The sequence below is a fragment of the Lactuca serriola genome, chromosome 3, assembly GCF_051521515.1.
Source record: "Lactuca serriola cultivar US96UC23 chromosome 3, Lser_US96UC23_V15, whole genome shotgun sequence".
NCBI classification, from domain to species: Eukaryota; Viridiplantae; Streptophyta; class Magnoliopsida; order Asterales; family Asteraceae; genus Lactuca; species Lactuca serriola.
This window is the reverse complement of record NC_136410.1, coordinates 212,431,936-212,454,080: the sequence shown is the minus strand read 5'-3', so window position 1 is coordinate 212,454,080 and position 22,145 is coordinate 212,431,936.

The window sequence follows — 22,145 nt, the reverse complement described above, 5'->3', positions numbered from 1 at the left end:
CGATGTGACCCGTCCTTCTTCTTCACAAACAGAATCGGGGCTCCCCAGGGTGAACTGCTCGGTCTAATGAATCCCTTGCCTAACAACTCCTGCAGCTGTGTAGACAACTCCTGCATCTCGGGAGGAGCCAATCGATATGGTGCCTTGGCTATCGAAGTCGCACCAGGGACTAGGTCGATCCTGAACTCTACCTATCACTCCGGAGGTATTCCAGGAAGATCCTTTGGGAACACATCAGCGTAGTCTCGTACCACCGGAACCTTGCTCACCGTCGCCTCACCCGACTCCCGGGTATCCATAACATATGTGACATAACCTGCGCAACCCTGCTGGATGTAGCGCCTGGCTCTCACTGTCGAACATAAAGCTGGCCCTCGCTGTGGCCTCTCGCCCTGAATCACCAGCTCTCCCCCACTTGGGGTCCTGATCCGCACCAACTGCTGTGCGTAGTCGATCACTGCCCCATTGGGGCTCAACCAATACATACCGATAATATTCTTGTTCCCCCGCAAAGGTATGGGAACCAGATCCACTAGATAGCGCTACTCAAATAACCTCAGCACACAATCCCGGAACACCGTCGATGCTCGCACCGAACGGTCATCTGCAATCTCTATGTCTAGAGGGAAATCCAACATGCCTGAAGACTCGGAAAATCTCTTGCTGAGCGTAAGAGAAACAAAAGATCGGGTAGCGCCCGAATCAAACAATACCTGAACTGGAATACCGTTCACGTGGAACGATCCTAAACAAAACACATACATATATATCAAAATCACAGCAGCATATCATAATAGAAGAAGTCATACCCGTCACCACATCGGGTGCAGCGCGTGCCTCCTCATCAGTCAAATGGAATGCCCGGCTCCTCACCACTGGAGCCTCTGCCTTGCCTTGCCGGCCATCAGTGATCCGCAGCGTCGCTGGAGTTAGCGCCTTCACCGGTGCTGATGCCGCTGTCAACTGGGGGCACTTGCCCTTCTTGTGGCCCCTCTAGTTGCAGTGGAAGCACAACAACTTAGACGTCTGAATAACCGATGCAGGGCAGTACAATCCCTGCTGAAATTCCCCGTCTTGCTTCACTTGTAGCAGACCGACGATCCCAGTCTACACTCCCCCTCATGTGGCCTGCCGCATTTCTTGCAATTGCCCCGTCCTGACTGGCCATCTGGCCTACCATCCGATCCTTTGGGCTTCTTCCTCGAAGCCCCCATCAACTGCCCCTCCTCTACTTTCCTCTTCCGGACATGCTCCAGATCAATCTCCGTCTCCCTCGCCCTAACAATCATAGACTCCAAAGTAGGGCAAGCTGAAAAACTAATATGCTCCCGAATATCAGCTCGTAGCATGTCATGATAGCGGGTCCTCCTCATATCCTCATCACCCGCGTACTGGGGCACCAACAACGCCCTCTCCCGGAATTTGGCGGTGATCTCCGCCACAGTCTCCGTCGTCTGCCTCATGTCCAAAAACTCCCTGGCCTGCTGCTGAAGCTTGACAGCCGGCGCAAACTCTGCCCTGAACCTGGTCACAAAGTCCGACCAGGTCATAGCCTCAACAATCGAGGCTCCCAATGAGTCACCGACGGACTCCCACCTATCTCTATCTCGGTCTCGTAAACATCATGCTGCATATCTCACCTTCGACCCCTCGGGGCAGAAGCTAGTCAACTGTGCAGATTCAATGTCTGCAATCCACCGCCTGGAAGCTATGAGGTCCTTCGCCCCATGGAAATCCAGCACACCACTGCCCCTAAAGTCCTTAAAGGACAGTGTGCGAGATCCTGACTGGCCAAATGCCATGTCACTCCTGAACGCCCTGAGGCGATCCTCCATCAGCTTAACTATCCCTTCCTTGATCAACCTGAAAATGATGGGGGTCGACTCAAGGATGCCTCTGGTGATCTCTGACATGATGAACTCGCGTAGCCTCTCATCTGCTGGCTCGGAACCTGATCCCGAACCCGATCCCTCTCCAGAATTGCCAACTGCTGGCCTCTGACGTAGTACCACCATTGTGCAATACATACATGCAACTATTAGTGATACTAATATCTTTAAGGGGATCACATATATTACAAGTTCCCCAGTCTTGATTTAGCCTTCCCCAAGTCGGGTACGGATCCTCTACTTCCAGTAGTACGGGCCCATACTACCTTTCACATCTATCCGTACCTTCCTCTAGGAATGCCTTGACTCCACCAGATCCCTTTTACCATTGCTGATCTCTGCTACTCTTATCCTAGGCTTACCCTAGGAAACCTATGACTCCACCCAAACCGGTCCTCAGCTGCTGAAGGTCTCTTTGTAATGCCAATTAGCCATTACCTGAATACAATCACATGCAACGAGGCTCGGATAATCCTTAGAGTAAGGGACTCATCCCCACAACGGTTAGGACTCAAACAAGAGCTACGCCATAGGGTCAAATCCAACACTCTGAGATTATTCAACCCTGATCACATGTGACTTTAACGTATTCACCTAACAGCTAACTCCCATCACTCAAGGCCTACAAAGAACAAAGCAAACAACATTCGGAAAAAAGGAAACAATCTCAAGCAACTCTATCCTCATAACAGGAACTGCGCTGGCATACAATGCTAAGCTCATACTATCAAGCATAACATAAACATGCTATCCTACTGCTGTCTACTTAAATCTAACATGCAACTCTCATAAGCTGAAGCGTATAAAGCAGGCACATAAGGCATCACTCCTAGATCCTTAGTCCTATTCTAGCATGTTGTTGTACTGAACCTGATAACGTAACATAAACTTGTGTGGGTACTTTGGGGAGTACTTACTTGAGCTCGGTGGGTCGCGCACATCACACACTTGTTCTTTCTGAAACAAAATTTTATTCTTTAGAAAACTATTTTCTTATAAAATCTATTAATCCCTCGGTTTGAGTCCAGGCGCCCCCGAAGGTGTGTCCGAATCCCTCAAACCAGGGCTCTGATACCAACTTGTAACGACCCATATTTCACGTCCAAAAATTTCATTTAAATTAAGTAATTTGTAAAACATTTGTAGTAAAACGTCATATGATCACATCATTTCAATAAACATATCTCGTGTCTAAATACCCAACACATGAAAATAGAAATAATGTCAGAGTACAATCCCAGAATAGATCATAACGCGGAAAACCAAAGTGTGTGTGTATGATGTGCCGCTACGGCGCCGGCTCCTTCCCCTTCGCTGAAGAGGTACCTGAAACAAAACTAAAAACTGTAAGCACAAAGCTTAGTGAGTTCCCCCATCGTACCACATACCAAACAATCATATCACATACATACTGCCAGACATTTTTGGGGTGCCCGACCTACCTGATATGGCCATTCTCGGGTGTTGACCTACCCATACAGCCATTCTGGGGTGCCAACCAACACATCAGGCCATTCTGGGGTGCCGTCCTACCCGTGTCAAGCCATTCTGGGGTGCTGACCAACCCGTGTTGAGCCATTCTGGGGTATTGACTACCCATCGGTCCTAACAACCGAACCTCGGGGACTGGTCCCCTCCTACTACCTTTATCGCATATAACATACAAGCCAGCATGCAAACATATCATCACAGGGTGTCTGACTACCCTTCGGTCCTAACAACCGAACTCTACACATACAACATATCATGCTAGCATACAACATATTAGGTAGTAGCAAACCTACATGATATCACATAGACAATCATCTAACATACAACTCCTACTTGTGGTCCGACATTGTGGCCGTAGACCCACCGCTACTGGAAGGTCACTCACCTCGAAGTAGTTGCTGATCTATGTGGGAACTGTCTGTCTGCTGCTGTTGCTCCAGAAATCCTCCGGCTGAAATTCTCATGAAACACTCAATCAGACACTCCTAACCGCCCTTAGGGTAAAATGACCATTTTACCCCTAACCAAGTCAAAAGTCAAAGTCAATGTCAACTTCCAGTTGACCTGACTCACCGAGTTGGCTCGCTAACTCATCGAGCCCTATCCCGTCGATTGTCCTCACTCCCGACCCTACTCGTCGAGTTAGGCATGACTCGACAAGTTCTCCTTACATACATATATCCAATAGTCCTCCATATGACTCGCCGAGTGGTATGAACAACTCGTCGATCCCATCTTCATCCGATGAACACTCTGGTCTATGATTCGCCGAGTTGTATGAACAACTTGTCGAGTCTGTTCTTGATGCAAGAAGGTTCTCTTGGACTCGCCGAGTCAGGGCATTGACTCGCCGAGTCCCTCCATTACTGAGTCTGGCTTCCGATTCACTGAGTCCACTTATAGCTCACTGATCCCACCCGACATAACTCAAAAGGGGAAAAATCGGGGACTCACGACTCGAATTGCCGATTCCGAAGAACGACTCACCGAGTCGCATGCATGCAATCACTATATACTCGGTTCTGCTTGAATCCAGTGCATTCCATTCACGGATCTGGGTTCTTAGGACTTGATTATCACGTAAAGTTTCCAACTTTACGCGTAAATAAACACCAATGAAGGTTTTAGGGCTCAAAAAACACTAAAAGTGTAGATCTAGGGCTTCCATGCAATATGGCTCCATAAAGGAAGTAGATCCGAACTCCTAGAGCCCAATCATGCCTAGATCTGAAGTCCCTTAACACTATAAGCTCATTACTCAAAGATCAAGACTAGAAGAGGCCTTAAAATGACTATCATAAGCTCTTAATGAGATAATAATGAAGGAACAGAGAGGGTTTCGAGTCTAATACCTCTAGAAGCTCTGAAATGCCACAAAGATTTTGGATCTTCTTCCTCTCCTCTTGATCTACCTTCTTCTTCTCTCCAAAACTTCAAGGAATTGCACCAAAAGCACTTAAATTGATAAAAGAAGGGTTAGGACTTCAAGAGGGGGGTTCTGGACGCAATCGGGGCCGCTATGAGGCGCAAAACGATGCTTAAATAGGGTGCAACCCTTTGAAATTAGGGTTTCTTCCAGACTGGCGGACTCGCCGAGTCCAGGATATGGACTCGTCGAGTCGCTAAATTAAACGTGCTCGATATCCCGATCATACTCGGCGAGTGGGGCCTACAACTCGCCGACTTCCAGCTAAAAATGAAAAAAAATACTTAGTTTAAATTACATACAAGGAACCAGGTGCTACAGGTAGTCACATTGGCATTTATAGTTATTGGACTTATCCAAGTGGGAGACTGTTGGGTTTGGTGTCTAAGCCCATAACTATAACTGGGATGTACTTGACCAGATTGTAGCATGGTCCTTTTTGGGTTGCCTTCACGAGTGCAATTTGATAGGATGGATTTTGAGAATAAGGTTATTTATGGTTTATTAATATATTAATATGAAATCATATTATTTAATTAGTATTGATCAACAATTAATTGGAATTAATTTTGTGGACAAAAGAGACTAATTAAATATATGGGGATTGATTATGTAAATCAGTGATTCTTATAGTGTAGGCCAATGATCCATGATTATGTTGATGGGCTAAACTAATCCATGGATAGTCCATGGAGGTTAAATCCATGGAGCATGTGAATGTGGAAATTCATGGGTCATTAGGGTTTACAAAGTGTAACCCTAGCATGTGGAACACTATAAATAAACCCCACCTAGATCCAAAATCGGTTGCCACTTACTTCTCAAGAGGGTGAAGTTGATTTTGTACTAGTAACCTATTCTCTCAACCCTCCTCTTGCATATTGGTGTTTGTAAACCAATAGAGGCATCACACTTGAGGTGCTCATGCTTTCAAAGGTCAAGAACTACAAGTACTTCAAAAAGGTAAGTCATCTAACTATTTGTATCATTCAACTATTTAAATGTATGCTAGTTAGGACAATACTTTGGAAAAATGAAAATATGCATGTATAATTAGAGAAAACATAGATCCAAAGCATTTAGGGTTGCATGTGCACTATAGGAGTGTTATAGTGCTCAAAAGCCAACCGTATGTTTAACCAGTAGGACTGAGTATGATTTCGTCATTAGAAATATATCATGAGAGGCATTGCGGCACATAAGTGTGGGGTAACTTTCTTACACGAGAGCGGAACATGGCTTTTTCAAAATCCATTACTTATACGAGAGACAAGAAGAGTGTTTGGCCGACACGATTCTAGTTCTTATTATTCACTGTTCCAGGATCTTCATATTTTTTTTGTTATATGATATTTTTGCCAATCGCTTCAGGCACTGAGTTTCGATCTGAGAAGAAAAGCAGCTAATCTAGGTTTCAGTTTTCCAATAGATTTTGGAGCAACATAATTCTCAAGCAACCCATTATCATTTCGATCTCACCACAACTACCTTAAGGGAGTATGTTCCTTTTTCTCATTTTCTCTTTTATGTGCTTTAATTTTTTATGCATACAATGAGTTCATTGTATGAAATAAGTGTAGGGTAGGGCGTCGAAAAAGGATTTTCAACTATAATTGAAAATTTTGCTAGATTTGAAATATTTAAAACTTTTTATATAGACTAGAAAAATGGTCTATTTAAGAAACCTAGTAAAGTTTAAATGTTTTGATATTATTGCGTTAGGATTTATGTTGCTTGTGTTGTGTGGTCTAGTTAAGAAACCCAGTGCATTCCATTCATGGATCTGGGTTCTTAGGGTTTGATTATCACGTAAAGTTTCCAACTTTATGCGTAAATAAACACCAATGAAGGTTTTAGGGCTCAAAATGCACTAAAGGAGTAGATCTAGGGCTTCCATGGAATATGACTCCATTAAGGTAGTAGATCCGAGCTCCTAGAGCCCAATCATGCCTAGATCTGAAGTCCCTTAACACTATAAGCTCATTACTCAAAGATCAAGAATAGAAGAGGCCTTAAAATGACTATCATAAGCTCTTAATGAGATAATAATGAAGGAACATAGAGGGTTTCGAGTCTAATACCTCTCGAAGCTCTGAAATGACACAAAGATTCTGGATCTTCTTCGTCTCCTCTTTATCTACCTTCTTCTTCTCTCCAAAACTTCAAGGAATTGCACCAAAAGCACTCAAATTACTAAAAGAAGGGTTAGGGCTTCGAGAGGGGGGTTCTGGACGCAATCGGAGCCGCTATGAGGCACAAAACGATGCTTAAATTGGGTGCAACCCTTTGAAATTAGGGTTTCTTCTAGACTGGCGGACTCGCCGAGTCCAGGATATGGACTCGCCGAGTCCAGGATATGGACTCGTCGAGTCGCTAAGTTAAACGTGCTCAATATCCCGATCCTACTCGGCGAGTCGGGCCTACAACTCGTCGAGTTCCAGCTAAAAATGCAAAAATACTTAGTTTAAATTACATACCATGAACCAGGTGCTACAGGAAGTCACATTGGCAATTATAGTTATTAGACTTATCCAAGTGGGAGACTGTTGGGTTTGGTGTCTTAGCCCATAACTATAACTGGGATGTACTTGACTAGATTGTAGCATGGTCCATTTTGGGTTGCCTTCACGAGTGCAATTTGATAGGATGGATTTTGAGAATAAGGTTATTTATGGTTTATTAATATCTTAATATGAAATCATATTATTTTATTAGTATTGATCAAGAATTAATTTGGAATTAAGTTTGTGGACAAAAGAGACTAATTAAATATATGGGGATTGATTATGTAAATCAATGATTCTTATAGTGTGGGCCAATGATCCATGATTATGTTGATTGGCTAAACTAATCCATGGCTAGTCCATGGAGGTTAAATCCATGGAGCATGTGAATGTGGAAATTCATGGCTCATTAGGGTTTACAAAGTGTAACCCTAGCATGTGGAACACTATAAATAAAACCCACCTAGAGCCAAAATCGGTTGCCACTTACTTCTCAAGAGGGTGAAGTTGATTTTGTACTAGTAACCTATTCTCTCATGCCTCCTCTTGCATATTGGTGTTTGTGAACCGATAGAGGCATCACAATTGAGGTGCTCATGCTTTCAAAGGTCAAGAACTACAAGTACTTCAAAAAGGTAAGTCATCTAACTATTTGTATCATTCAACTGTTTAACTGTATGTTAGTTAGGACAATACTTTGGAAAAATGAAAATATGCATGTATAATTAGAGAAAACATAGATCCAAAGCATTTAGGGTTGTATGTGCACTATAGGAGTGTTATAGTGCTCAAAAGCCAACCGTATGTTTAACCACTAGGGCCGAGTATGATTTTGTCATTAGAAATATATCATGAGAGGCATTGTGGCACATAAGTGTGGGGTAACTTTCCTACACGAGAGCGGAACATGGCTTTTTCAAAAGCCATTACTTATACGAGAGAAACAAAGAGTGTTTCGCCGACACAAATCTAGTTCTTATTATTCACTGTTCCAGGATCTTCATATTTTTTGTTATATGATATTTTTGCCAATCGCTTCACGCACTAAGTCACGATCTGAGAAAAAAGCAGCTAATCTAGGTTTAAATTTTCCAACAGATTTTGGAGCAACATAATTCACAAGCAACCCATTATCATTTTGATCTCACCACAACTACCTTAAGGGATTCTATTCCTTTTTCTCATTTTATCTTTTATGTGCTTTAATTTTTTATGCATACAATGAGTTAATTGTATGAAATAAGTGTAGGGTAGGGCGCCGAAAAAGGATTTTCAAGTATAATTGAAAATTTTGCTAGATTTGAAATATTTAAAACTTTTTATATTGACTTGAAAAATGGTCTAGTTAAGAAATCTAGTACAATTTAAATGTTTTGATATTATTGCGTTAGGATTTAATTTTCTTGTGTTGTGTGGGACTATTCGATGTGAACCCTAAAGTTTAATTGAACCAATATGTTTTAGTATATTTGTGGCTTCCCAGTCCTAGTGAAATAATGAGAAAAAAACGCGGCCTATGAAGTTTGAAGGACATAATAAGTGTTTCATTGTGAATACCTGATCCGAATAAAAAGCCTTATGGTGACTGATTTATGTCCTAGCTCCTTTCTGTTAAAATAAAGCAAGTCAATTTACAAGTAATATTTGTTTAATTTTCTACATTGTTGAGTCTAGTTAAATATGTATAGTAAGTAATAGTTGAGGAGTGGAACCAATTTGTGGCCTTTGAAACTTAATGAGTATCCCCCCTCCCAGGATATTATATATATCTATCCACCTATTTATAAAAGCTTGGATGGATGGGAAGAAAGATCGTTTAAATGGGTTTCATAGAAAGTCATTGTTGGGTCTAAAAATGATTTATACTTTGCTTCTCTAAGCATTATTGTTTTATCATTTGGGCCGAAAACTAATATTGGGATTAATTGTAGCTTGGACCGAAAACCCATGAGTTTTCGATCTAACATTGGGTTTTCAGTCCGGCCTTGAGTTTGTGGCCCATGTATATATAGGTGTTAGGTGGGTGAGGTGAAGATATCTCTAGGTGCTTAAATGTGTGTTCGTAAGGTGTGAGAGAAAGTTAAAGAGTGAATCTATGTGTAAGGAGCTTCATTCCAACATTGAATACATCATAGATTCAAGTTATTCTTCTTCTCCTTCTATTCTATTTTGATCTGAAATCATCCAATTGATTGGAATTCCGCACCATCAATTGGATCTTATTGATACACAAGCAGATTTGGGGACTTTACAATTGGTATTAGAGCACTTCTAGTGTCAATCAATTGTGTTTTCTGTTCTCGGTTAATCAACAATCTTGTGATCTTCATTTTCGGTTCATTGGCAAGTTCGAATCTGCTCTAGTTTGAAGACTAGATCGTTGTTTGCTTTAGTAAAATCAAGATCTGCATCAGATTTAAGTTTGTTATTGAATTCTAATAGTTTTCGGTTGAATCTACACACACCGAAAACTGATTTTCATTTGTGTTCTGTTAAGATCTGTGTATTTAGAAACATTTTTGGAAGTTTTGGCTGTGCGAAAAATAGTGATCAGATCAAGAATCAACGTTTTCACTGAAAAATCCTCAGTTTTCAGTTCATCTTCAGACACCGAAAACTATTTTTGTTCATTCCTCAGAAACCGAAAATCCAAGAATTCCTTTGAAACCGAAAATCCAAGCTTCTTTAGAAACCAAAAACCTTAGGAAACCGAAAACTCACTTGATCCTAGTTTTCGGTTTAACTTTTCCACCGAAAACCTGTCTTTGATCATTTTTATTTTTCTTTGAATTTAATTTTCCAAACAAAATCAAATTTAAAAAAAATTAAAAAAATCATAAAAAAAACCAAATGGATTCTCAAAGCATGACAGTACATCAGGAACTTGACACCATCATGAGAACAACTTCTCGAATTCCCCGACTCTTAAATGTTGAAGGCTTTCCGGAATGGAGATACCGGATCAAGAAGTATATTAAAATGAAAGACTTCAAGATTTGGCGTAGTATACTTAGGGGACCAATTCGAATTACTACTACAGTGGATGAAACAATTGTTGAAAAACAGATTGAAAATTATACGGATGAGGATTTCGAAAAGATCGAAGAGCAGGAGAAAGCCCTTGCTACGCTTAATGGCACTATCTCCAGAAATTGCTCAGGGTTTCTGTGAGTATACATCTGCGAAAGCACTTTAGGAAGCATTAATAGAAGTCTATGAGGGTGACGAGGATATGAAGCAGAATCGTCAGGACATGCTTCGACAAAAGTCCAACATGTTCAACTATGTCCTAGGCGAAACTCTTAAGAACAAGCTCCAGAGTTTCATTACTCTCACTGTCACACCCCAAAACCGGAACGGCGGAAACGTTCTGGGGCGGAGGACGTCATGTAATGTATCACAATAATGCAAAGTAGTAAACAAGCAACAACATCATCCATTCCATTAATAGTATGATTTTAGTAACAAGTGTGTTCTTTCATAGTATAAGACAACAAAATGAGCAATCAAAATAAAAGACGAGTCTGAACTACTCCGTCTTCACAAAACCTGGTCGTCGTACCTGTCTATTTGTGACCTGAGAATACAAGTTATTTTGAAAGCGAGTATCAGTCAAAAAGCTGGTGAATTCATAAGTATTAATGTGTCTTTGATTTTTAAAACTTGTAATGGAAGTCTTCACATTGTTTTGAAAGAAAGTTTGTACAAGTGTGAAAATGTTTGTAAGTAATGGAAAGCATTTGAAAAACCCTAGAAATCCCTAGGATTCCTATTAGTATAGAGGAAATCTTCTACCAAGACCTAACTGTTTTGAAAGTAACAAAGATGGTTTTTCCCTTGTATGACTACTATTAACAATATATATATAGTCTACCTCATCGTTTATGTGAATGTATCACAAAATAATAGTAATAGGAAAAATATAGCCATGTAAGTGTTTATCCTTTTGTATTAGGATCAACCCAACATCGCGATTGCCGAAATAGTAATAACGTTGGACGTCCGTAGATGTTCATTTTCCTCTGTAGCTAACATCGGGGCGTAGGAATGGTTAGTCCCGTAAAGGTACCCTAATATAAGTATTAACCGTAGGCATCCGTAGATGTTCATTACCTCTGTTGCTAACAGTTGGGTGCCGGAATGGTTAGTCCCGTCTAGTAAGTAAGTAGTCTTCTCACGAGACCCGTTGTAAGTAAGTAATAATATGATTTGTAGTCCCTATTCTACATTTGGAACTACAGGTGACTTCCGCAACGAATCGCTAAGTCAAAATCCATATTTATTACCAAATCATATATAAGCCCAAACCATACCTATAATAGCCTACTAGGGATATATGAACGTATACCTTTGCTACCCAAAGGTACTGAACTGAATGACTAGAATTATTATGTCCGTATATGTAGACATGATATATAACTAATATTTAGACGACCTTCGGACGGATACCCAATACCCTACCTGACCACATCCCAACGAGGAAAAGGAAATAAAGCAGTTTAGCCATCCTAAGTCCTTTAAACATTACTTTTAGAACTATACATATACAAGCATGCTTTTAACAAAGTATCCATGTAAAGGTATCCAAGTAAGTGTATCCATGTAAGTGTACTCAAGTAAGTGTATCCATGTAAGTGTATTTGAGTAAGTGTATCCCTTCATATATCATTTAGTATAGACTCATGAATGAACTGACTATGGTGTATTCCTTGTACTTGGAATCGTAAATAGTATCTCCTAACTATACCTATAATAGTTACTAGTAAGGTACAAGTATACTGAAGGTATACCTTTGCTAGCCAAAGGTACTGAACTGACTGAGGGTGCTTTTATGTCTATATATGTATACATGATATATAACTAATAGTTGAATGACCTTCGGATGGATTCTCGATACCCTACCAGACCACATCCCAACGAGGAAAAGGAAATAAAGCGGGTTAGCCTTCCTAAGTCCTTCAAGCATTACTTTTATAACTATACATATACAGACATGCATTTGATAATATAAAAGCATAAAAGGAGTTTTATAAAACCCTTGAAAAAGATTAATATCTAGGAAAAGTTCGACTTGATGTCGGTTTATAGAACGGTTTGAAAGTATTTTGTTTAAATAAATAGTTTAAGTATAAAGAAACCTTTTGTTTGAAATACAATTGTAACAGAGTTTGAAAAGAAACATACAGTGTATAAAGTGGTTTGATAAAGAGTTTTAAACATATAAGACGTTTAATGAAACATTTGAAGAAATCTGTTTGGTAAAACAACTAACGTATAGTAAATCTAATTGCATGTTAGTTATTAATCACATGTGATTGATATAACAACTAGCATGATTCAACTTGTGTTCCCCCCATAAAATCATTTAAAAACATTTAAATCATTGATTAAGGGGGTATGAACTCACCTATAGTGAGTGGTACGGATGAACTGAAGATGTAGGATTGCTAGGTGTCAAGTGAAGCCTTGAACACACTCTATGATCCTAGTTAACATATAATATCACATATATGTATCCAATTAGTCTTTAAACAACTAATAAACAAAGTCAAGACACCCTAAGACATGCTAAACACATTATACAAGTGTTACAAGTCCCAAGGATTGCATCTAAGTGTTGTAGGGAAATGCTAGTGTGCTTGGGGTTCAAGGAAAACTCCATTAGAGAGTTTACGGTTTTTTGGTCACTAACAAAAGAGTTTACGGTCATAAAACCTTGAGTTTATGGTCGTAAGCTCATACACTTATGACCATCTGTTGGTTTGAAGCCTTAAGAGTCCCTAGAAGCTTTTCTACTTGAAGTATGTGACTAAGGAAGGAACTAGGGCACCATTTCACTCCTATTTGGAGTTTATGGTCCCTAAAACATTTTCCTTTGAGTTTACTATCGTAAACTTATAAGGTTTATGGTATTTTGGGGGCTTTCAAGACCTTAGCTCATCAAAGAATGGAACCATGTTAGTTGCTAAAGCATAGGAAGGAATTTGGGTCATTTATTCATACTTTGGGGTGTTTACGGTTTTAGGAGCTCCCCAAACCGTAAACACATATAAAAGAGAGATTTTTGTGCCTTTTTATGTGAAAAACACATCAAGGAATGATCTAGGCATGTCCCTAAGGCATTGTGAAGGACTAAGGCACCCAAAGGCACCCTTTGGCACCTTTACTTGGTGTTTACGGTTCAAGGACTTCTTGAACCATGAACACCTTGTTCTTGGTGTTCTTGGGACATTTTCTTGATGTAAAGATGTGTACTAAGCAGTATGATACTCTAGGATAGAAACTCTTACAGTATAGAAGCTTGAAATGAGCCAAAAGTCCAAGAACACTAGTGTGTGTTCTTGGTGTTCTTGGTGAACTTGAAGAATCAACCTTTTGGAACATTTAGATGGATGCATGTGTGTTAAGACAATAGATTAAGTGATATAATAACTTGAAAGAGCTAGAAACACTCACTAGATTGAAGATCTTGAAGAAAACCGGGATGATACTTGAAAGAGTTTGGGAGTTTACTCTTGGAAAGGTGGAAAATGCTAAAAATGGCTAAGTGCCACTTTTATACCCCTCCCCTTTAGGGTTTACGGCTATAAACACCAAGTTTAGGCCGTAAACTATAAACTTTTGATGTGTCGGGACTTTATTGTTGCACAATAAGCCCTAGGGCATCCTCTCTCCTGATATCTCCTAAAGTGTAAATCCTAGAATACTCAAACTTATTCCAAAAAAGTCTGAAAATTAACAGTAACTGTTCTGACTTCTATTGACTTGATATGTGATACAAAATGGAAATTTCGGGTTGTCACATCATCCCCCCGTTAGAAGGAATTTCGTCCCGAAATTAGGATTTAGGTAATGGAGTAGGTATGAAAAATCGAGACAAGTAGTGGGGATACTTCCTAATCGATTTTCTTCCCGAGCTTCCAAGTGAATTCGGATCTTTGGTTGGTATTCAAATGAACCTTCACAAATGGCTCGGTTCTGATTTGTTCGCATGATCTCTCGGTCCATGTGTTGGATTAGTGTCTAAGTCCATAACTATTTTGGTATGTACTTGACCCGATGGTGCATGGTCTTTTTGGGTTGCCTTCACCAAAGCAACTTGATAGGATGAATTATGAAGAGAAAGGATTAAATATGATTTATTAATATATTATGAGAATAATATATTAAAGGAGAAATCATATTGTTTAATTAATATTAGTCAATAATTAATTGGTAATTAGTTCTGTGACTAAAAGAGATTAATTAAACTTAAGGGACTAGAATTGTAATTATAAGATAGTTGCAATTTGGGCTATGGATTGTCTTAAATTAAGGAGTGGACGAATTCTATGGGGAAACCCATAAGGAAATCGTCCAAGGCCTTAATTAATGGACTCCATGGGTTGCTTAGGGCTTAAGCATCCAATTTAGGGTTTCCTTGTTAGATAACCCTAATAGCCTCACTATATTAAGAACCCTTAAGGCTCAAAAACGTGGGGAACTTCTTTTCTAGGGATAGAACATGTTTTGGGCAGCCTCCATCCTCTCTCCTCTTCATCCTCTTTCTTTTGGTGTTTGTGAACCATTCGAGGAGTGACATTTGTGACTCTAAGCTTTCTAAAGTCAATAGAAGAAGGATTTGGGATTGTTATTGCTATATAACAATCATGGTAATATCTTAAACCCATTCTTATGTTAATATGATTACTTGTATGCTAGAATTAGGGTTTATAGTCTTGGATAACTTGCATGTACAATAGAGAAACCTAGATCCAAGCATTAGGGTTTGTATGAGCACATAGGATGTTCTTAGGACTAAAACCCATCAGTGATATCAGATCCTAGATTGGTTTCTATTGTATTGATGCTTTGTATGATTGAAAAATTCGTTTTTTGTGTTTCTGGAAGCTGGACTCACCGAGTCCATAGATGAACTCGCCGAGTCCATGCTGACTCGACGAGTCCATGCATGACTCAACGAGTCAGCTCGTCAGAAGGAGGGAAAACCGGGATTTCTTGCTGTTATTGCTTAAGGATAGCTGCCTTATCATATTAGATCAATATAAATCCGATTTTATGATATATTTGAATATATTCTTGATCTGATTGAAGATATTTATCAATTAATAAAATATTTGTTTCCTTATGTGATAATTGATTATTTATTTTGATTAAATTGGTAAATTGTTTTGCAAGAAATCATTAAATAAATCAAATATGGATAATTATGTGATTAATTGTTAATTTAGATTATTTGTTATTTGATCCTTGTGTTATGAAAAGATTCATGTTTGTCATAGTTCGGTGGAGCGTGTGTGGTTTACCGGCACATCGAATAGGTGACTGTAACATGTGAGGGCACCATGTAAGTTTGCATGGTTATTCACACCTGCTTTGTGATCCTCGGCATCCCAGTCACAACCAAGAGGGGCATATCGAGATTTAAACATGCCATTGAAAGTTCAATGAATCTCAAAGGATCTAGGATTTTTCATAGATTTAAAACTTAAACTTCTTTTTCGTTTTTCATGGTGGAAATTAGTGAATCGTCATTCACTTACCTTCAAATGTTCTGCAATTTGGGTTACGGGATCCCTCTCCTGAGTTGTAGAATATTATGTTGGGTCCTGGCCTTAGTATCTCATTTGGGTGATTTACTAAGGACTCAATCAATCAACTAACTTGAATTCGTTTTCTCCCGTTTTGTAGACGTCAAAGTTCGACAACTATGGTCTTCCCAAATCCCGTGGAACAAGCTTTCCACATGAAGATGATATTCCACGATTCGATCGAGGAATAAGAGATTATGCTTCACTTCCTCCTCCTCCTCCAATTATTATCCCTAACCCACAAGTTCGAAGGCTTGAAAAGTTCAAGCTCACTCAAGCCCTTTTGGCAAGTAAACATAAAGAAGGAAAGTCGGTGTGTGCACACGTCCTATGGATGAAGTCACACATTGCTAGGTTAAGAATGTTGGGATCCGTTGTCTGTGAGGAGATGCATGTTGATTGGGTTCTTCAGTCACTTCCTAACTCGTATAGTGAGTTCGTAAGAGAGTACTATACGATGAACCGCGACGTGAGCCTTATAGATCTCACCTATATGCTTATTGCTGCTGAATCAGCAATGGTTTGGCGCAATAGAAAAGCAAAGTTGATTGGTGAATCTGCCTTCAAGACCTCTGTGGATATAGACAATGGCAACGAAAGACATGCTATGATCGAAAAGTTTGATCATAAGAGAAAGGCAATGTTTGAAGTAGTTCCATGTTCCGTTCCAAAAGAGTGAATTTGCTTTTATTGCCAAGAGAAGGGGCATTGGAGACGAAGCTGCCCTATTTACCTAAGAGATCTAAGAGATGGGAGAGTCAAAACGTATGGCTGTGCTTTAGGTAAAATCCATTGAATAACTCTTTTAAGCTTCTATTCTAGATTCTTAATACATACTATGATAAGATTACAATTGATGTTTTGTAGGATCGAAGAAAAGAGAGGAGGCTTAAGGGAAGAAGTGAGCAGAATCTAACCGTGAAGGAATGGATTTCGATCGCATTTCTCGAAGATTAGATTCTTGAGCTACTACTTAGAGTTAGAATTAGATTGCTAAAGAAATATGTATTAGCATAGTTTTTCAATGAATTGCGTTGTAAGGACAAAATTTTTCCGCAATAAAATAAATTTTGCCTTTATGTTATTTATTTATCCTTGCAATGGCGTGTATGAAAAATTGTTGTTTGAATATTTCTATTATTAGCAATAATGGATTTGATTCTTAATTATGGAAATGTCGGAAATTTACCAAATAAGGAGAGTTTCTCATCGCCCAAGTTACAATTGGACATAAACTTGGAATCATGCAACTTGGTTGCATGATGAATGAGAAATTTCATATTTGAAAATTAGACTAATTCATTGACAAAGTGTCAAGTGAAGGACTAGGAGATCGAGTACACAAAGTTGTGTGTTGATCAAAGTCCACCATAAGAGTAACAAAAATATTCGTCATGATTTGCTAAAGGTTTAGTAAATATGATTATGCTTATAAGATTAAGTGTAATTCTGAATTGATTGAAAATGTTTAAATCAATAGCAGAACGAATAAGAAGAATCAAATAGGCAGAAAGATAAAAGTTTCTCCATTCTAAGAAGAAGGGAGAGTACCTTTTATGTTTTATGATAAGTCTTAATGATTAAGAACCATATCTCAATTGATCCTCTAAGTGAGTCTTAGTACAATTGTATGTCTACGAAGAGTAATCAAGAATTGAAAAATGGTTAAATCAAGAAGTCAATCATACTTCATTCCAAAACAAGTCTTAGAGTTAAGATTATGACATTGAGTGGAAACGTATTAACAAGGTTTATAACATTCATCAAATGTGGAAAGTTGTGATGTCTTGGATAAGACAAAGACCAACTAGGACCAATTTATGAAGTGTTTTGATAAAAGCTACACTAACTCTTGAATATTTGGTTGTCAAGAAATGGTTATTGACAAGAGAATCTTATATGTCAAGGAGTCAGTGGGAGTCTTAATGGTCTTGAAAGGTTTCAAGAACAAATCAAATAAACCTTATCAATCATCACTAGCACACGAGTTGAGGTTTACAACCTATCGTGTTGACATTATTTTGTTTCTGTCCTGTTCCAATTGAGTTAATTATGCATGTGAGTTCTATGAGTTCTCATTTTGAATGCATAAAAGGCAAGGCACCTTAATCAATGAAAGGTACATTGATAAGAAAGGGTGAGCTTCTTAACTACTTGGAAGACACGGTGAGCAGTTGTGCTACCATAAGGCAAGAAATCAAGATTAAGAAAGTTCGGTCCATATGAGTTTGAATTTTTTGTAAACTTTGGTTTTAACAAATTCACATGGATAGGAACACATACACCGTTTAAATCTAAGTGTCATAATATTTCCTCCTTCATGAAAATGATTGTGAGGAAATACTTTCACTAAGAAAGATTTTAAGAAGATAGTGATTGTAAAATTGCATTCTCGAATTCGATTATGGTTACGGTATCCCTTTCCATAATTTGAATTGTGAGGTTTGGCAATTAGTCTTAATTGTTTAGACATACATATGAACTATCGAAGGCAAAGGTGTATAAGTTCAAGAAGCCTTGATAAAAGATTATCAAAGCACTAAGTATTAGAAACATGAACTTAAGAAATGCAATAAGTATTGTTTTTCTGAAAGTTAAGATGTTTATGAATACATGTCGAAGCTAGTGGGAGCATAAGTGTTATGTTTTATAATAATCATCATGATAGTGGGAGCATAATGTAACATCCCGGAATATCAAGAGTTAGTTGAAGGGCTAAAGAGTAAATTTGGAAGGGGGAACTCGGCGAGTCCATGTGTGGACTCGGCGAGTAGGGTCGCGACTTGGTCGCGTGCTAAGTGGCCGACTCGGCGAGTCAGTGGATGGACTCGGCAAGTAAGCGCTGAGTGGAGGAAACCCTAAATCCGGAGGATGAGCGCTATATAAAGAACATAACATCCTTTCCCCCAGCCTCTCTACTCTCTGATAAGTCCAGAAACCCTAGTTATTGTGTGTGAGAGGATCAAAGTGCATTTGGAGGCTTGGAGAGGTGGTTGTTGAAGAAATCTTGAAGGAGAAGAGGCTTGGATCAAAGGGCTTTGCAAGGATTTGGGTTAATCTTCTCTTGGAGCTTCCTTTTTGAGGTATTATTTCATTGTTTGAGCTGCTTTTATCTTGATTCATCATTTTTGGAGGTGTTAGAGATCTTATCCTTTGGTGTATTGGAGCTTAGAGGTTAGATCTGAGGTTGCTACCTCAGATCTGGAATGGAGAAGGGTTAGAATGCATAAAAGTCCCTGTTTGTGAGTGATTGAAGGAGCTATCTTGTCCCAAACCCAAACCCTAGAATGAAAATGCCTAGATCCCCTTGGATTCACGTAAAGTTTGCCACTTTACATGATGGGTGGCCTTAGGAGGGGTAGATGTAACAGCCCGGATTCCCAGGTATTACGTATTCTTATATTTTTGGTGTTTTGTGAGGGGACTCGGCGAGTCCACGCTATTTAATGAAACCCTAAATCCCCGGGTTTGGAGCCTATTTAAGGGCACTTATAGCCTCCCATTGCGGCTACCAGTCCCTTGAGAGAACCCTAAGAGAGCAAATTCGTTTTGGGAGAGAAGAAGTCAGTTTTGAGCCTTTGTATTCCTTGTTTAGCAACAAGAAGGTGGCAAGAGCAAGGATGAGGGAGATTCTAGCAGTTCCAGAGTCCAGAGGCTTCATTTTGAGGTAATGGTTCGAATCACCTTCAACTTTAGGGTTAATCTTTAGAGTTAGGGTTTTATAACCCCTTTGAGGAATGATTATGTAAAGCAATTGGTCCCTATTCGAGTTTATGCCTTGGATCTGGACTCAAAGAGGTCCAGAGACCTTAACCCTTGGGGCTTTTTGGGTTGTTATGGAGTTATTAGAATTAGGTGGTCAGTTTTAGGACCAAATCATCTTTTGATGCCTTGTGAGGGTTATGCAAGCATCAAGTTCCAAACTTTACGTGACATTCATGCTTGGGGAGGCTAGATCTATGGTTTGGGAAAGTAGATCTGGCCTCAGAAGGTCAATAGAGTTTGTGCATGACATGAACTAGCTGAGTTGTTCTTGAGACTCGGCGAGTAGGGTCGAGGTTTCACGTAAAGTGTTCAGCGAGTGGACTCGCCGGGTTGGGGTTGACCCAGTGAATCAGAAAGAGTCATTATGGGGGCTGAGGCGAGCCTGAACTCGCCGAGTTGTTCTTGAGACTCGGCGAGTTGAGTCGTGGTGGCCTCGCGATTCATGCTAGGTGGAACTCGTCGAGTGGGGGAAATACTCGACGTGTCGAGAGAGGATCCTAGGGAGTCAGTGAACACGTATAGACTCGCCGAGTCGCTCTAGTGCACTCGCCGAGTCCAGTCAAAGTTGACCGTTGACCAGAGTTGACCAGTGTTGACTTTATAGGGGTAGTCAGCCTTAGTTGTGAAAGTGTTAGTTAGAGATATATTATGTTATAGGAGAATTGTAGCTCGGGGGATCGAGCGCGAGTGATTTCCGGGATTTGCGAGTTAGCGAGATACACGAGGTGAGTCTTGTCACTATACTTTACCTTGAGTAAGTAACCAGAGTTATGTGACAGAGTATTTGTATGTTATGTATGTTATGTGTTGTACTGCATTATTTCTATGTGATTTATTTTGTGCATGTCTATAGAGCTGGAACCAGAAGGTTCACATAGTTAGAACCATAGGGTTCACAGAGTAGGGTCCACGGACCCACAGAGCTATAGCCTTGAGTGGCTAATATGCGTTATGTGTGGTATTTTGGGGAACTCACTAAGCTTTGTTCTTACAGTGTTGGTGTTATTTGTTTTAGGTACTAGTGATGACCGTGGGAAGACGCCGACTTGATCAGTACACACACACGGGATTTTATGTTATTAGATCTTGGGAATTTTTATATATTATGGATTGAGTTTCAAACACTAATGTTTTTATGAATGTTAAATGATTTGTGTTTTATAAAATGCGAAAAGTTGTTTTGAAATTTACGTTGTTACAAGTTGGTATCAGAGCCTTTGTTTGAGGGATTCGAGTACACCTTCGGGCGTATTTGAACTCAAATTGAGGATTTGAGAGGTATTTTCAAAAAGAGTAAAAGATTTTTGGAAAAACACAGAGCAGAGTTGTGTGTACGATCGGTCCGCGCCCGAACGGTGATTTCCCAAAATACCCTCATGTTATGTGATATTGATATTGATATGATGTATTCACGTGCTAGAGTAGGCTAGGTACTCCTATTAGGACTAGAGTGGCCTGATTTGTGATGCCTTAGCCTAGGAAGAGGCGAGCTGCTATGAGATGCTTGAGAGTGAGTAGGTAGCAGCGAGGGGCTTATGAGAGGTCTATTAGAGAGTGGTCTATGCATGATAGAGTACTTGGAAATGGGATCCGAAGAGGAGGGCTTGGGGTGTATTCTGATACGGTGCGGACAGTAGTATTGGGCCCGTACTATTGAAAGCACTGTGGCGGAGTACAGCCCAAGTACGAATCTTTGGAATACCAAGGATCAAGGAGGAATGAGTTGTCGAGTGTGAGTATGCTTGAATGGATTCTAATTTATCGTATGTTGTATTTCAGAGGTAGATCATGGTGAGGACACATCTTATGCCTGAGAGCAGTGGGACTAGAGATGAGGAGATCCGCCGGATCATCCATGAGGAGGTGGCTGCGGCCATCAGGGCAGAGATACCAGAGATGTTCGGGTCTATTAAGACCACACTGATTGAGACCTTCGATGAGCGTTATGCCGCTCTTTCTGAGGCTGCTGTTGCAGCGGCCACCGCAGCTATTGCTGCCACGAGGCCGCAAGGTGGTGATGCGTTGCTGTTCCGAGAGTTCAGCAACACAAAACCGCCAGAGTTTGATGGGACCCAGGACCCGGTGGTAGCTATGAGGTGGATTTATGACATAGAGGGGTGTTTCTTCACTTGCTCATCTCCTGAGCATTTGAAGGTTCGGTTCGCGCTGAACCAGCTTCGCTTGGGAGCGAAGGACTAGTGGAAGTTTGTGACGGCGCACTTTACGCCTGCTGAGCTTGTAGCGGTGACCCGAGAGAGGTTCACTACCATGTTCCGAGATGAGTACGTTCCCCAGGTGTAGAGGGAGCATTTGGCCCAGGTGTTTCTGACCCTCAAGCAGGGTACTGAGTCTGTTACGGTGATTACCAGGATGTTCCATGAGACGGCGATGTTCTTCCCTGAGCACGTGTCTACGGAGCAGGCACGTATGAGCCGATATCTGAGTATCTTGAGGCGAGACATTCGGGAGTTCGTGGCGA